The sequence below is a fragment of the Mus pahari genome, chromosome 11 (assembly GCF_900095145.1).
Source record: "Mus pahari chromosome 11, PAHARI_EIJ_v1.1, whole genome shotgun sequence".
Lineage (NCBI taxonomy): Eukaryota > Metazoa > Chordata > Mammalia > Rodentia > Muridae > Mus > Mus pahari.
The window spans coordinates 53838871-53855917 of record NC_034600.1 but is presented as its reverse complement, the minus strand read 5'-3'; the positions used below and the strand labels follow the sequence as shown (position 1 = coordinate 53855917).

Below are 17047 nucleotides of genomic sequence, written 5' to 3'. Positions count from 1 at the left end.
GGTGATATGGGTCTGCACCATCATTCCTCAGGGTTTAAACATCCTTCCAGTAATTGATAGTCACCATTGTACGTGGTGGTGGCTTCACCCAGACAGAGGAATTTTGACTATAGTCATCCCATTTCCTCTCATCCTTAATCTCTCTCTCTCTCTCTCTCTCTCTCTCTCTCTCTCTCTCTCTCTCTCGATCCCTTCCCACCCTCAGTCTCTGTCCTCTTTCTATGTCACATGTGTGTCATGATTTATGTATTTATATAAAACCTGGGCTCTGTAAATGACAGAAGATGTGCTCTTTGTCTTTCTGAACACGGCTTATTTCACCCAACAGGACCCATTCCATCCATTTCCCCATAGATGGTGAGTATCGTTCTTCTTTCACAGCTGAGTTGTACATATATACCACAATTTTTTTTTCATCTAGGTTAACTTGCCCAGTGTTAACAGGGCCACAGGGAACATGGATGTGTTGGTATCGCTAACATTCTGACCTAGATTTCCTTGGGTATATTCCCAGGAGTGGTTGCCTACCTCACTATTAAAAAGCCCCATAAAAGTCAATGTTTCAGCAAGAGGAAATACATTTTTCAGTTCCAACTAAACCCTATCCCTCTCCTCTAATTTTTTTTATTATGTTTTCTACATCCAGTTAGAGCTTTTATTAAGATATCTACATTTTACTTGGATTAAAAAAAAACTGTAAGAAACAAACTATAGCGGAAGATGTAAATTCTAATGTGACTTTAGTTCCGTTGGATAAAGGTTGTTATATTTATATATTCTGTGTGTTTATTGTGAAATGGTTATGCCATGGTGCATGTGTGGAAGCCAGGGGACAACTCTGGGGAGTTAGTTCTTTCCTTCCACCATGCAAGACCTGGGGATCAAATTCTAGTTCTCAGAATTGGCAGAATTGTTAAAGATAGCTACACATTCATATTCCCTGTTAACAGTTGATAAGCTATGGAATTGGCCTAGATGAAAAATGTAGCATATATGCACAGCTCAGCTATGAAGAATGATATTTGCCATCTACAGGAAAGTGAATGGAGCTGGTCCTGTTAGGTGAACTAGGTCCTGTACAGGAAGACAAATGCCATATTTTCTCTCAGTTGCACATCCTAGATTTTGTGGACATAAATAAAACCATTATCTGTAAAGACAGCAAAAGCCTTCACCTGCTAAGCCATCTTGACAGTCTGGGTCTTGTCCTTTCAATGCTCAGAAAAGCGACGCTCCCAACAGGACAAAGGCACATTGAGATCTGTCACACGGTTTTGACAGTTTCCCTTAGAACTGAAAAGAATTGCTTTAAGAGGCACTGGAAAGGGCTCTGATCTCTCTGTTTGCTTTCAGGTCTTCTAACTACAATTTCTAATGCCTCTGTGTTCTCTAGCCACAGGATAGGATAAGTCAAATTATGTAATAGTTCCTGACATGTTTATATTTCTTGATAGGTATTATTTGTTATCACTGAAGACTTCCTTGAACTTGATCAGAGTGTTTGAAATTGTATTTGTTGGGATATTGACTCTTTAACTGTACTTTTAAACTTTCCCCTTCATCTTTATTTTAGAAGTTAGCTTTTAATCCTATTAGATAATGTTTAAGCAAGAAGTAGCAATGCATGTAATCATATTTCAAAGAACTACGGACATAGTGCCAGTCCCTTAACTGTAAAACACAATTAAATGGGTTAAAGTAATTCTGCATGTTGAAGATAATTTAATTTTACAACAGTCAGTTCTCAAATAAATGACAAATTATTCAATTTCAACAGGCCAAAAAAAAAAAAAATCTATTCCTGAAAATGCTATAAAATTCAAGTCTGGTGTCATTAAATTTTTAAAAAGTGAGGCCAGGGTTAAGGATAAGATTTCACAACCTCATTCCATTAAACAATACTGCAAACACTGCAGCAGAATAAGCAGCTCCATAAAACTTAATTCACAAGTTAAAGTAGGCATATCAAAGGGTCAGAAGGCAAAAGAGAGACAGGGGAGGAGAGACAGAGGTCCTCTTGTTTGCTGCATCTGCGGGTGAAAGGTAGATCCCATCAGTTCATAGGGCAGTCTGCAAGGAGAGGAAAAGGTCCCGTGTCAAATCTCTTAGGTCAATCTGGAGGGGGGAATGACGGTTTTGAGAACAGGTGTTTTCAGTGCCTCGATGCTGTGACAAAACACCAGACAGGCAGGCACTGCTAGGAGAGAAGAGTTAGGGGGTGAGCCCAGTGGCAGGAGCTGAAGGCCACATCACACCTGCAGTCAGGAAGCAGGGAGAGATGACCACTGATGATCACCTGCTCTCCCCTCCTCTCTTCTTTCTTCCCCTCTCCTTCTTCCTCTGCCCTCCTCTGTCTAGTACCACCTTGATAAAGGATGTCTTCTCTCCTCTGCTAAACTTCTCTAAAAATGATACACCAAGAAGACTGTTTCTTAGGTGGTTCGAGATTAAGCCTAGTTAACGGGGAAGGTTAACTATCACGGTACAAGTGGAGAAACTATCACGTGTCCCAGATGACCAATTCTTTTAACTGGTCCTTGTCATCAAATTCTCACAAGCCCAGAGGGTGGCCCTCATACTAATGATTTCTCAGGTACTGGTAGTCTTTGGTGACACAATTCATCAGTTAACCAGAGGGGACTGTATAAAAGTAATATCTGGAATTAGCCAGAATGATGATTTCTTTTCCTCCCTGTACTCAAGATAGAAGGATGGCTGTCAGACGCCCATTTTCTATTGGTGAGTTCTGTACACATGAGAATGGATTGCATCCTTTGACTCTGATGCTTGTGGGCAGATCCTGCAGGGGACTTATGAACTGTGGAAGTTCCAGAAGGAGTGGCCACAGAGTGGAAAGCAGCACGCAGGCAAGAGGGCAGATGTGAGAAATTAACAGAGGAACGAGAAGGGAGAGAAAAGAGCTTAAAATATCACGTGTATCTCATTACCCTTTCTTCCACCCCACCCCACCCCACCCTTACAAGTTATTCCTCCCTCTCAAGATCCCCTTTCTAGTTTCATATCCTAAATACACACACACATACACACACATGCATACATACACACATACGCACACATACATTTTAATCTAGGTTCCACAGATTAAAGAAAACATACAGTATTTGTCTTTCTGGGTCCTCTTTATTTTGCCCAGTGGCTTCCAATTCCATCTATGACATTTCCAGTTCCTGCAAATGTCAAGATTTTATTTTTCCTTATGGTTGTATAAAATTCCATCATGGGGCTGGAGAGATGGCTCAGTGGTTAAGAGTATTGACTGCTCTTCCATAGGTCTTGAGGTTCAATTCCCAGCAACCACATGGTGGCTCACAACCATCTGTAGTGGGATCTGACACCCTCTTCTGGTGTGTCTGAAGACAGCTACAACTGTACTCATACATAAAATAAATAAATAAATAAATCTTTAAAAAATTCCATCATATATATATATATATATATATATATATATATATATATATATATCCTATTTTCTGTATCCAGTTATCTGTTGACAGATATGTAGGACAGTTGCATTTTCTCTGTATTATTATTGTGAGCAGCTTAATAATAAACATGAACGCACACTATGTTTATGATAAGAGTCCTTTGGGGTGTTTATAGTTAGTCTTACGTCAACTTGACACAAGCGTGAGTTATCTGAAAGAAAGGAGCCTCAACTGAGAAAATGTCTCCATAAGATCCAGTCTGAAGGCATTTCCTTATTTAGTGATTGATGGAGGAGGGCCCAGCACACTGTGGGTAGAACCATCCCTGGGCTGGTGGTCCTGAGTTCTGTGAGAGAGCAGGCTGAGCAAGCCATGAGTGGCAAGCATTCCACGGCCTCTGGATCAGCTCCTGCCTCCAGTTTCCAGCCTTGCTTGAGTTCCTGTCCTGACTTCCTTCCATGATCAACAGTGATGTGAAAGTGTAAGCCAAACAAAGCCTTCCCCCCCCCCCCAGCTTGCGTTTTGGTCATGGTGTCTTCATCACAGCAATAAAAATCCCTAACAAAGACGGGGTGTATAACCAGGTGGGCGTACAGGTGGATCTTACCACACTTCTGTTTTGAAGGACTCTTTTGAAAAACCTTCATTTCTTCATAATATTGATTTCAATATTACCTACCACAGTTCACATTCCTACCAACAGTTTATAAAGGGTTCCTCTTTCTCTACATCCTCACCAACGTTATCCTAGTTCAGGCTGGTGGGAGATGGAATTCCATTTTGCAGTATCCCAAAGGCCTTAGGATACTGAACTTTTCTCAAGTATTTTTTGGCCGTTAGTGCTCCTTTCCCCCTTCCACTCATACTTGATAACTACACATTTGACAGTGGTCAGTCTTTGAAGTTCATGAAGGGCTGCAAAGCTAAACAACACACAAGTCAATGAAATGGGTTAATAGACGAGTGAGATAACAGTACCACCACCACCCTCACTCAGCCCCACCTCTGTCTATATGGAGTAGGTGGGGAACCTGTTCTGGTTTCATGTTATCTTCACAATAACACTGTTCCTATTTTACACAGGGATGGGAGGAGCAAGTGGTTAAGGACAGCCCCCTCACACCCTCCAAAGTGAGGGATCAGTTAGTTCACATTTGACTGTCACATTTTAGCCATTCTTAGGGAAGCATTCAGATAAACGGTCTAAGTGGCGATCTGAAGCCACTACTTTAGCTTACTACTTTAGCTCAACTCCCACTTTTCCTGTCCACAGGCTTCCTGCTCCTTGCATAAGACAGGGAGCTGACAGCTCACATAGCCATGCTGGCCAGAACCAGGCAGCTTGGAGCTGCCTACTCTCTTCCTTTAGGCTCTAACTTCTCATTTGCTCTGTGGAATGGGGAGTTTGGCTCACTGACCACATTTATTTCCGTTCAAAGCACTGGAAATAAAAGGTTTGTGCAGATGTTTCCAGAGCAGCCTATAGACTCTTCACCAGCGTTTGTGGTCAGTGCAGCCACCAGAGTGCGGAGCCGTGTGACTCACCCTAAACTGGAGGTTGCCGCTTCTTAAAATATTGTTTTGGTCTTAGTCTCGGGAAAAGTTGCTGTGTCCCTCACAAACACTGCTTGGCAGGCGGGGGGGGGGGGGGAGCATGGGTGGATTATGTGAACTCTTTTGTGTGGCCAAGTTTGTTTTAACTACTTTTGTTTAGCTCATTATTTTTAAACCTACCATTGACCTCAGGGGAGTTTCTAAGCTACAATGTATCTGGTCAGATCTTTGCATTTTATAAAGGATAAAGCCAAGTCTAGGGGTGATTAAGCAACATGACCCCCATCAGTTGACCCGTGGTGAGTGTGTTTAGAACCAATGCCAGCTCTCTTGAGTTACAACCCACAACTCCTTCACTCTACTTCATGCCAAATCTTAGATTTAAATCTTGAATTTCTTTTGCTGTTCATTGCATTTCCTCTTCTTTCCTTTTTATGCGTCAATAGGGTACCACAGCCATCTAAGGGGAAATGTAGTAGTAGCCCATTAACCTCTGCTTTACACCCATTACTCCCCAAAATAGTTATATAACTGTTTCCTACTGATACAGCATAAACGTTCAACAGAAGTGAACACAAGACAAACGTAGATGACTAACTTTGGCCTCACAAATGAAAAAAATCTTATAAGATACGTAAGGATGTGTAAAAGAGTGGTGGGTGTGTCCATTTGATTAAAAAGAGGGGGATGGGGAGCTAGTTTCATGGGAGCAATCATGTATTTTTCTAAATAGAGAAGATTCAAGAGAGATGTAGGAAGTCAAATATGAATGTTGGGAGAATGTTTGTGAATTCTATTATAACGGGAGATGTGCCGCATTTCAACTATTAAGCTTGTATTGTCCAATATAGCAGCTGCATGCTGCATAAACTGTTTAAATTCTCATCATTACAATGAAACAATGTAGCAGTGTATATCATACAAGTCCCATCTAGGGCGTCACTGCTACACTAGACCGCTCAGGTACAGAGAAGATTCAGCCTTGAAAGAAGTCTGCTAGAAGAGGCACTGGAGAAGAGCGTAAGGTAACTGTTGCCTCCCCAAAGCACATATTGGGATCCTACCCCCCAAAATGTGAGAGAGTTATAGAGGTGTGACCTTTGGGTGATGGTTAAGTAAGAAGCCGGGAGTTCTCCCGAACGGGATTAGTTCCATCATAAGAGAATCTCCAGAGAGTACCCTTCCTTCCTCTCTTTTCTATGAGTTTTGACAGAGGAAGAAAATGACCGTCTATGAACTTGGAAACTGGCCCCTTACCAGACACTGAACCTGCCTGGCTCCTTGATCTTGGACCTCCAGTCCTCAGTACTATGAATACTGAATGGTTATGGCTTAGATCACTAAACTGATGTTTTTGTTATATACACCAAGCATTACAGACTTGGACAGCAATGTTTAGCAAGAATAGTTTGTACTTGGCAAAGGGAAGCAAGAGATGTGGCATACTGGACTGATTCCTGGGAAGATTCCGAACTGGGTTAGTTGTCGGAATCAAGGCCTTGGCTATCTATCTGCTGTAAGCCTTTGTGCAATCTGTAGATCAGATTGGCCTTGAACTCACAGCTCTGTTTCTTGAACTACCTGCCTCTGTTTCCCATGTACTGGAATTTAAGGCGTGTGCCACAACCACCTAGCCTTTGTGCAAATCTCTAAAAGTGATGCCTTTCTGGGCAGAAGCGTCCCTGAGACTAGGGCTGGAGAACAATGGAAACAGCCCACAGACTACTGCTAGGGTTTGTGGGGGAGGGAGAGGGAAGGAAGGCATGATCAAGTGGAACACCAGGCTCTTTAGGATATGAACTTCTGCATGTAATTCAGTAGAGGTGCACACCTGCCATCATACATGTATCTAAACCCACAGATCACAGATGAACTCTATCTAACATGTACTGTGGCCATTATTTCTAATAACCTAATATTGACATATCAACTGCAATGGCTGTATCATACTAATGCAAATTATGAGTAGCTAGAGGACCTAGAGGTGGAAGGGCAGACAAGGATATATGGACCTTTCTGTGCTTTTTCTTATTATTTTGTGGCTGTTAAAGCTAAAACTGCTCTAAGTCATCTATTAATCACACACGGCTTAACCATTTACCATCAAATATTTTCAGACACTCAAAATGCATACTTTTGCATAAACGCTAGCATGAGGGCAAAATGTAGTCACTCGGTTTCAACCTCACCGTATGATTCGGATTTGTATAAGTATTTATCATAGAAAACAAAACAGAGGAGTGTACCTTTTCCCGGGTGTCCAGAGCACCCTGCCACTCAGTCCCCTGGTGAACAGAATTCATGCTGGATTGGTAGTCCCATTTCCTTCCTTCCTTGAGCTCTTGGTGCACTGCACAGACTATACAACTGTGCATAGACCCTACCCCATATTACTATTGACTTCTCCACCCCAGCGCTGTCATTGTAGGACAAAGTAGGACAGTCTTAGTGGGAGACCAAGGAATGACTAGAGTCTGCCTAACAACACATAATCCACAAAGAATACTGTTGTATGGGACAAACATGAGGAACCATGGACAGAGCTCCCAGACATTCAGACGGGGGCATGAAAGTGTAGACAGAAGCCCCGAAGGCGACGAGAGACACAGAGACCAGCCATACTGTACCTAGAAGGTCACATCTTTGAGGCCGAGTTCCCTGAGCTGGAATCTGGAGTTGCTAGGGGTCTGTGGGCTAGTCCAGTTCTGTGCAGCCAAGGGCCAGGATCTTGCAGGTCAGGCGGATTTGGGGAGAGGGTTGAGGACTGAAGTAAGATCTCAGGGGCAGGCTCTCTATATATGGCACAGTCCAGAGGCTGGAAGGAAAGAGGAGAAGAGGCACACATTCCAGCAATGACTGGAATGTATCAGCTATGCAAAACAAAACTCCTGGGAAAACCAAGCCGAGTCTTGCATTGTGGTTCAAGGAACAAGCCATGGGGATAAAGAGCTTTGCCTTCCAGGCCATCGGCTAGTGCCCAGCCCAGGTTAGGAGTTAGTAATGTGCCTCAGATGTCATTGTGAGAGGAACGCTGGGGCCAGCCTAGCCTTCTAGTAATCCCGAAAAGAATCACCTGCCACAATAGGTAATATTAGCAGCCTGCTCCACAGAGCAAGTGGGAAGTGAGCTCAGAATTGTGATGCCAGCTCAACCGCAGCCATGCAAGGGAGTCAATCCAGACAGGCACCGAAGCAATATGGAAAATTTCTACTACTCTCTGGCTAGGCCAGGGCTTCTCAGGCTTGTTCTGTGACCACCTGCCTGTGAGTCACCTTGGGATCTTGTTACACATCTGGAATGCTGGGGTTCACCTTAGACCAAGTGAGTCTGTGCCTTCAGAATGGGGTCTGGGAGCCTGAGGACCCCTGGAGTCTGAGGACCTTGAAAGTCCGAACACTACAGGAGTCTGAGGATCATGGGAGTCCGAGCACCATGGGAGCCAGGGCTCCTGTTTGCATCGCCATTTCTGTGTTAGGGGAAGAGCATCTGTATCGTGTATAGAACTTGATCAAGCACACCAATCTTACTGGGTCCTATTGTCACTGGCCTGGCAGGAGTGAAGATATTCTAAAGAGACACTCCTGCCTTTCACTTTGGTTGTCAGACAATTGAAACAATGGACCCCAAGAAACTGGACTCTCCCTCCCCCTGTGCCTCCCAGGAATCTCTTGTAGAGAGAACAGAAGTCTAAAGCCTGGAGCCAGAGGGAAAACTTTCTCAGAAAGAGATTTACAAATTGTTCGGACACCTAACACAGGAAACAATGGTTCAGTGGTGGGTGGGACTGCCTCTTGGCTGGGTCCACTTAGCTATAGTAACCCTGGCCCTGCGTTTTGAATTTAGTATTTAGAGTGAGGTCTGGGACCCGCATTTCTGATGAATTCCCAGGTCTTATTGTTGACCCGAGAACCACACTTTGGGAAACACTTCATTTAGAATGTTTCTCTTTACCCGGTCATGTCTTAAATGCTAAACTCCTACTTCTGGCTCACACGCATCGTTGAGTTGGGTCCCACCCACCCTGTTCCTCAGATGACTAACAGTCATGACCTCTCTCTTACCTCGTTAGATAACCTGTCACTTTAAATGGACAATACCCGAGGGGATTTCGCTTTGTCAGGGCAGTGCTAATCGCTTATATCGTTCTGGTTCCAAATGTTTACATTATATCAGCCCTGTCCTCCTATTTGGCAGTGACAGCCACCCATGGTGTGACTTGCAGCTTCAAGGACTAAAACCAGTGTCCCTTCCTTTGCTCGGCCTAAGAGATAGTGTGCAAGGAGGAAAAAAAATGCTTACGAAGAAAGAGGAACCTGTGGATATTCTGAAATTTAGAAAGTGTTATTTTTGGGGAGACCTTCTGGGACAGGATGTCCCCACATCAGCTAGAGGAAGCTGAACTTTTGATAAACACTATTTTGCCCTGCGCAGATCAAAGGGAACCATTGATTCGAGGAAGGGATGGAAGTATTTGATGAGGTCCTTCAGCAGGCACCCTGTAAACAGGATAAAACCATATCAGTGAGAGCTTAGCCCACAGCCAGGCCAGATTCCCAGGAACAATGGAGCAACAAGAACTGTGGGTGGCAAGGAAAGAGGTTCAGTCCTGACAAGAGCTTTTTCTGCCAAGGGAATGACTGTAAACAGGATTAGTCCTAATAAGATTATCAACTCAGGACCAGCAGCCCAGGGATGGAGACTTTAATGTTCTATAAGGAAAAGACACAGAAGTAGCTAGAGGGGTGAAAGGATTGCAATACAAGAGGCGAGGACTTTCCTGCCTAACTTCCTTCCAGCCAGGGGTGCATCACGCCTTAGATCAGTGCTTCTCAACCTGGGGGGTCAACCCCTTTGTGTCACATATCAAGATACCCTGCATTTCAGATATTTACATTACAATTCATAACAGTGGCAACATTACAGTTATGAAGGAACAACTGAATAATTGTATGACTGGGTGTTACCACAACATGAGGGATTGTATGAAAGAGTTGCAGCCTTAGAAAAATTGAGAACCACTGTAGTAGATGAGAAGTTATCACAATTATTGCCTGATAAAAATAGGAGGTCCAGGGTCTTAAGGAGCTGAGATTCCAGGAGAGCACGCTTCTCCAATGCACCGTGAACCAAGGAAGACAGCAGCAAGTGTGTCTGTTGGTGGCAACGACTTTGTAAATGCATTTAAAATAATCTGCTACCCCCATCGCATTTTCTGGAACAAGATTTCCTACCACCTTTAAACTGTAACCATTCCATATTCATCATGCAACTGCAGTGTCTAGTTAGCAAGCTCCCAGAGAATCCACAGCCCTGCACCCACTAGGGCTGTTGCGTCATTTAAGTGACATCTAGCACTTTGAAAACCACCTTCAATTCACACTTTCATCTTCTGTTCCCGTCTAGGTGTCTGTATCTCTTGGATTTTCACAGACTTCCTTCTTGAAGATGACTTTTGGACTCCTTGATGACTTGCGTTCCTTTTTTGAGGTTCCTTCCATTTTTGCCCTGTTTTCTCTGCATCCCTCTCCTCCTCCTTTTCAAATTCTACATTGGCCATTTCATCTATGGTCTCTGTTATGGCTGCTATAAGGATAAGCCCAAATCTAACACTCAAGTCAGGAAATCCTTTCTAGGTTTTTGAGGTTTAGTTTGTTGGTACTTGGGAAGGAATATATGACAGGTCTCCCTTGGACAAAGTAACAAAGGGCCCTGGGTTGAGGAGTGATGCAAACTTCAGTTGATGGGAGAGGTAGCATGGGACCCTGGAGGAAATACTGAACTTAAAGGTGAGTTACAGGCCTGTGTTCTTCCTCTCTCCAATTCATATGTGGAAACCAAACCCCTTTAAGCAGTGGCATTATGGACTGGATGCTTTCGTGTTTGCTAGCATTGGATGAAACCAGGAGGGAAATCCCCCGGTGGATCCTGAGAGAGCTTGCTTCCTCTCTCCCTGCCATGGATACTGAAGACGCTATGTACCCTCAGAGGCAAGTCTACATCTGTCTGCCAGTGACTTGATTTTGAACTTCCAACCTCTAGAACTATAATGGATAACACGTTGTTTAAGCCACTCAGTCCATGGTAGTTGGTGTGTGTGTGTGTGTGTGTGTGTGTGTGTGTGTGTGTGTGCTGTGTGTAGCTGTGCAGGAGAGCAGAGCAAAGACCTTGCACATACTACACAAGGAACGCTACTACTGACTTCTACGCCCAGCCCTTGTGGCTTTTAGATCTAGCAGCCTGTGTTAAGATCGGGGAACAGACAAGGAGGATACAGTCTCAAAGGACTGGGGCCGGTTTGGGAGAGACAGGGGCCAGGTGCAGGAGGATCTGTTGGCATCTTGTGAAGTCTCTCTTGTCCCTGGTTCTGACAGATGCAAGGCCTGGGTCAGTGCACTCCCTCTGGGGTCAGGTTTGAAGTGTATGTGCTGATCTCCAGACAGTACTCCTGTGAGGCTTTGCTAGATTCTTCCAGGGGACCTTCTGGTTCCTTCCTCTGGGCTCAGCTGAGATGGCTCGAGATGGTCTCTGCACCTGACGCATTCTTTGCATTTCCTTAGGTAATCTCACTTGATCCTTGGGCTTGAGATGATCCTTTCAGACTGATAACGCCTGAGCTGGGATCGCCAGTCCTAAACGTATGAACCTGAAAGTATATCAGAAACCTCCCTGAAGCCAGGCTTTTCACAATGCACCCTGCTGTTCTACTCTCCCTGCTGGATTATAACACTACCTTCTATTCTGTCACCCCAAGCAGAAACCAAAGCCCGTGGCCCTTTTTACTTCACCTACTTTCTTCCATGTGAAAGTGAATTTTTGTCTGTGATCACCTAGGACTCCTCCCCACTTCCCACTTTTTATTGCTCTTTGTCATCTCTCACCTGGACATACCACTAGTGTCCCAATCAGTCATTTATATTCAGTGTTAGAGCCTCCCGGTTGGTCTTCTAGGCTATTCTAGAGTTTTCTTTCACAAGTGACAAACTGAGGATCTTACTGAATGGCTCAATGTGGATCTTATCAGTCATGACCAGATACAATTTAAACACATACCTGGTACACACCCCTTTGTTGTTTGTCTTCTCACCCCTTGGTCTGCGTTGTTTGCTGAGGATTCCAAGTTACACCTCAGGCTTCACTACCAGTGCCCCACTCCTGTTACACAAGCTGCTTTACAACCACGCCTTTTTTACTTATGGCTTTGCCCTGCCTCTTCCTTCATCCCGGATGACAGAATCTGCTGTTCCTCTTTTTCTCAGTGCATCTAGTGATTACTGAGCACAGCTGAACACTTCCCTTTTCATCCGCAGCTGCAGAGGAGCAGCTGCAAGTACCCAGGGACCACCCTGTGCACCGAGGCACTGTGGAGTTTCTCTGCAGCTTCCGAGGCTGACCAGTCACTGCCTCTTTCCAGAAATCAAAGGCTGCTCTAGTTCCTCTTTTGTTCTCAGAGCCACGGACAGGAGACAGGGGCAGGCAGCATCTCTCGTGCATATGCCCAACACGTTCCCCCACAGAGAGCCCATTGCCTGGAAGATGGTGTTTCCAGTTTTCCAGAAGCAGGATGTGTATGAGGACTGACTGTCCTCATTGAATGGGCTGGAAGCCTGGCTTCACTCATGGCTTTGTGATCTGAGCAAATTATTGGACCTCTACAGGTCTCAGCTCTCTCATTTGTAAAGTGGGGGAGTTAAGACCCGCAATACATATCTCCTAGGATTCTTATGAGGTAAATGAGTCACTGTTTAGGTAGGATTTGGAACTGCATCTGGCATGTGGCAAATATATATAAGTGTTTGTGAAATTAATCAACCAATGGATCTCTATTAGTTTGGGTGTTGGGGCAGAGCCAGGATGTGAAGACACAAAAAGTGTCCTGTCTGTGCATCCGGGGCATAAAAAATTGCAGTCATTGTTTTTATTACTCTTATTTTTATATTTTAAAACTAACTTTTAAATTTAGGACACAATGTGGCAGCTCCATCTTGATTGTTTTCTCTCTCTCTCTCTCTCTCTCTCTCTCTCTCTCTCTCTCTCTCTCTCTCTCTCGTCCCCTCCAGCTGGTTCCCTCTCTTCTTTCAGTTAATCCCAACTTCTGCTTTCTTAATATAAATATTCCATTAGAAGCTTATTTCTCAAGCCTTTCTAGTTTGAACATTTGTTCAAATTACTTTAAGTTCAAATGCATTACACATACACAAATACACACACCCAGACACACACACACACACACACACACACTTAAACCTTGGTCCCACCTATAAGAGAACACATTTTATTTATCATTCCAATAAATGTTTTTATTTATTTTGCATAGTTATTTTCAGTTGCATCCACTTTCTTATGAATGTCACGATTTTACTTTTCTTTATGGTTGCACACTTGTATATGCACCACATCCTTGTATCCATTCATCTGCTGATGGACACACAGGCCAGTCTGTTCCCAGGCCGGTGTACGAATAGTGCTACTACCAGCATGAGCATGTGGATATCTTTGTGGTAGAACCTGGAGTCCTTTGGGTACTGAAGAACCAACCTGCTTCCAGCTTAGGCTTAAAAGCCACTTACAGAAAAGACTAACAGGTTTATTCCTGTTTATGATTGAACCTCTGTTTTTCAAGGACTGAGCTATGCCCCACCTGTAACCTTAACTACAAATGGTTCTGTCCCACCTGTTCTAGGAATGGCAATCATGTCTTTGTTTCAGAAAGTTGTTTATAGTCATCTTGCAACCCTACCTTTGTTTCAAAAGGTTATTTGAACACGTATGACGACCTTGTTATGACGACCTTTTGTGATTACTTTGTTTTGACCACTGTTATATTCTGCTCCTGTAAGCCCATCTATTTTTGCCAGCCAAATCTCCCATTTGGAAACTCCTTACCCCTGGGTCATAAAATCCTTGTCTTCCTTGAATCCAATGTTGATCTCTGGAACCCCACCTTAGGGGGAGGCAGCTCGTGTATACAAACACAAAAACTTGCTTTAATTATTTGCTTACTTTAATCAATTGGGTCATAAATGATTTGGGTCAGTGGTCTTCCTCCTCCCATCTTTAGGTTTAACATGTCTGTCCAGGAGTGGTAGAGATAAATCTTAAGGTATTTCTATTTTTAGCTTTCCTGACAGAACTGTATCCTGATTTCCACAGTGGCTACATCATTTTATAGTCCCATCAGCAGCAAACAGGGGTTCCTCTTTCCACACATTCTGGTCAGCATTTGCCATGATTTCTTTTCTTGATGTCAGTCATTCTGATTGAGTGAGATGGAATCTCAACAATCGCTATCCATCCTGTTATCTGAGTCTGTCCTGCAAGGCAACTACAGAGTGGGCATTGTTGACATGCTTTGCAGGGTAAAACAGGATCCAGGCCTAAAATGCTCAGTGCTACATGGCTTCACTTTAGGTATGGAGCCAGGCTCTAGATTCGGGCCTATCCATCTGCCCATACGCAACCCCTCCCTATCAAAGGGCCTGCGCTTCCACCGAGCAAGTGTGACTCAGAAGCAGCCAGGCATATGCCCATGACTTACAGGTTGGAAAGTGGTTCACACGCCTCATACCTCAATTCAGATGATCACCAGCATGTGTGTTCACAATCCCTAGAAAATGAAGCCGATGCCATTCTCTTTCTAACTTCCGTAAACAATGGGTCTCTTTTCCCTTTGTCCTCTCAAAACAACTCCTACTTCACAAACTGTTTGCTAACATTTTAGAAGCGTTCTGTAGAAACGTGTTCTTAGAACTAATATATACGCATTTTCCATGATATATATATATCATGGAATATATATATATATATATATATAATGGAAAAATGCCAATATATTAGTATACACACATATCTCTATATATATGAATATGGATGATGTAGATATAGATATATACATATACTTTGGGATGCCTTTCTTTGATTGTTTAATACTTATCTGAGCATTTACACTCAAATGTTCAGTTTTTGGAACCACTTTGGGAATGACTAATGAGATGTTTCCAGAGCCCATGGCTGCCCTGTGTCTCATGCCCTCATTTGAAGATCAGCTAGCTCTGCTTGCAGGACCTACAGGGTCAGAGAGGGTCTGTGGCCACGCTTGTCTTTTCACTCTCAGGACTGCCTCTTCAAACAAGGCCCTCGGTAGTTTTCCTAAGTCCCTACCTCCACCCACACCCTCTTACTTTCTTTCCATGATCATATCCCCCATCTCCTACACACTGACATTTGCAGCCTGTCCTTTTGCCTGACCCTGTGGAACATCCCTACGTATTTTCACTCCTAGCAGAAGGGAGACCTTTATTTGAAGGGAGTAGAACAGTGGCTTAGCACATACAGCTGACTCATTTTGACTATTGAATGCTCTGGCAGAAGGCCCCACAGGTGACTTACTTCCTCTTCCTGTACCTTTGATAGACAAAGGAAAACAATGCCCAGAAAAGACCGGCAACTTTCCCTAAACTTCATTGACTGCCAGCGTTAAAGATAGCCTTGTCAGAAGACAAGTAAGGTCAAGTACGCAAGGTCGTATGCCGGGCTAAGGATGGCAGTGAACTTGGAATCGCAGCACAGGGTGTACTGTGGCTGTGTAGGCTAGTTTCCGGCCCACCTCTCAAGACATTGCCTGTACTTGGCATATACTCATCCAGATGGGCTGCCTTGTCTGGCTTCAGTGGGAAAGAGGCAGAGACTTGAATTGCCAGGGTTGGGGTCACCCATGGGGGGCCTACCTGCTCACAAAAGAAGAGGGGATGGGAAAAGGATTGTGGGAGAGGGTGATAGGGAGGGGGACAGTGAGTGGAATGTAACATGAGCAAGTTATATATAGAGATACACACACACACACACACACACACACACACACACAATGATATGCCTCTGTCTTTCGAGGATGTTTCTTTCAGAGATAACCTATGTATATGTAAAGGTTTTATTTTTTTAAAATGCAGAAAAAACATCATCATATTGTCATAGCACTGTCAGATTCACTTCCTACCTCCCCATCGCACAGACAAGGGAAGGAAGGCAGGGAGAATAAGGCAGAACCTTCTGGATGTCTGCTGGAACTCCTGCCCTCGTCAGTCTGTTGTGTTTCTACTCAGTATGATTACAGAGATCTCATTGTGCTCTTTGTGTTTCCTGCTTATCGCTAAGCTGAAGAAAACATGGCCTGGTTCTCCCCAACCCCCCCCCTCCCACTTTTCTATTTGCCTTTCCAACCTTCAGCTTCCACGGCCTAAAAAAAAAAAAAAAAAAAAAAAAAAGGACGTGAAAGATGAGCTGATCCAAAGGCAGCCTGTTTGCAACCCGATAGGAGACCTGGAGCGGCACCAGCTAGACAGAGGCGCGGGGTTCTCGGAGTACCTTTCAACAACTTTTCCAACTGGCAACTGGTTCATTTCCACTGAAACACCTGAGGATGCTGGGTGAGCGGTACCTTTCCTAAGCTGGTGGGAGTGGTGGTAGATGCTGGGTGAGTGGTACCTTTCCTAAGCTGGTGGGAGTGGTGGTAATGACATACCTCAGCAGTGGAAACGAGGAGCTTAGAGAGTCTTTCTTGATTCATGTTCAATGAACACTCAAAGTCCTTTGCGTTTATATGCAGGCACAAGCAAAGTCGAGATTGAACTGTGTCCCATGCACAGAGGCCAGAGTTCTTATTATGAAAACAGATGTTTGACAACACTTTCGGTTTTAACATCCGTGATCCCGTATAGAAGGAGCAGTTGCATGTGAACCAGCTCTGGAATGTATGTAGGTGTTGTTCTCAGAGAGACTATTATACATATGCTTAGAAAAGATTTATTATCTATTGTTTTCCCAGAAACCTTAACACCGTTTGTTCGAGTAGACATAGCCAGTGTCTGTCTGGAGGGAAAGACTGTATAAAAGCTCAGGTGGAATGCTGGCCCCTTCCGAGCTGAAGTGGAAGAATTATGTGATTTTGATTGTAGAGTAATGGCTAGCCTCAGAGGCTTTGGAATCTGCTCCCCCTCATCCTTTCTTGAGACAGGGTTTCTCTGTATAGCCCTGACTGTCCTGGAACTCACTCT

At 44.0% G+C, this 17047-nt stretch overlaps 1 protein-coding gene across 1 annotated transcript in view; it reads right to left on the bottom strand.

The window, feature by feature from the left end:
* The window catches only part of Lifr (LIF receptor subunit alpha), a 104153-nt gene extending 96417 nt beyond the window's left edge, over nt 1-7736 (bottom strand). The window contains exon 1 of the mRNA XM_029543882.1: nt 7628-7736. The gene's annotated coding sequence lies outside the window, so the exon portion shown is untranslated. The remainder of the gene's footprint in view (nt 1-7627) is intronic.
* Nucleotides 7737-17047: the final 9311 nt, after the last annotated feature.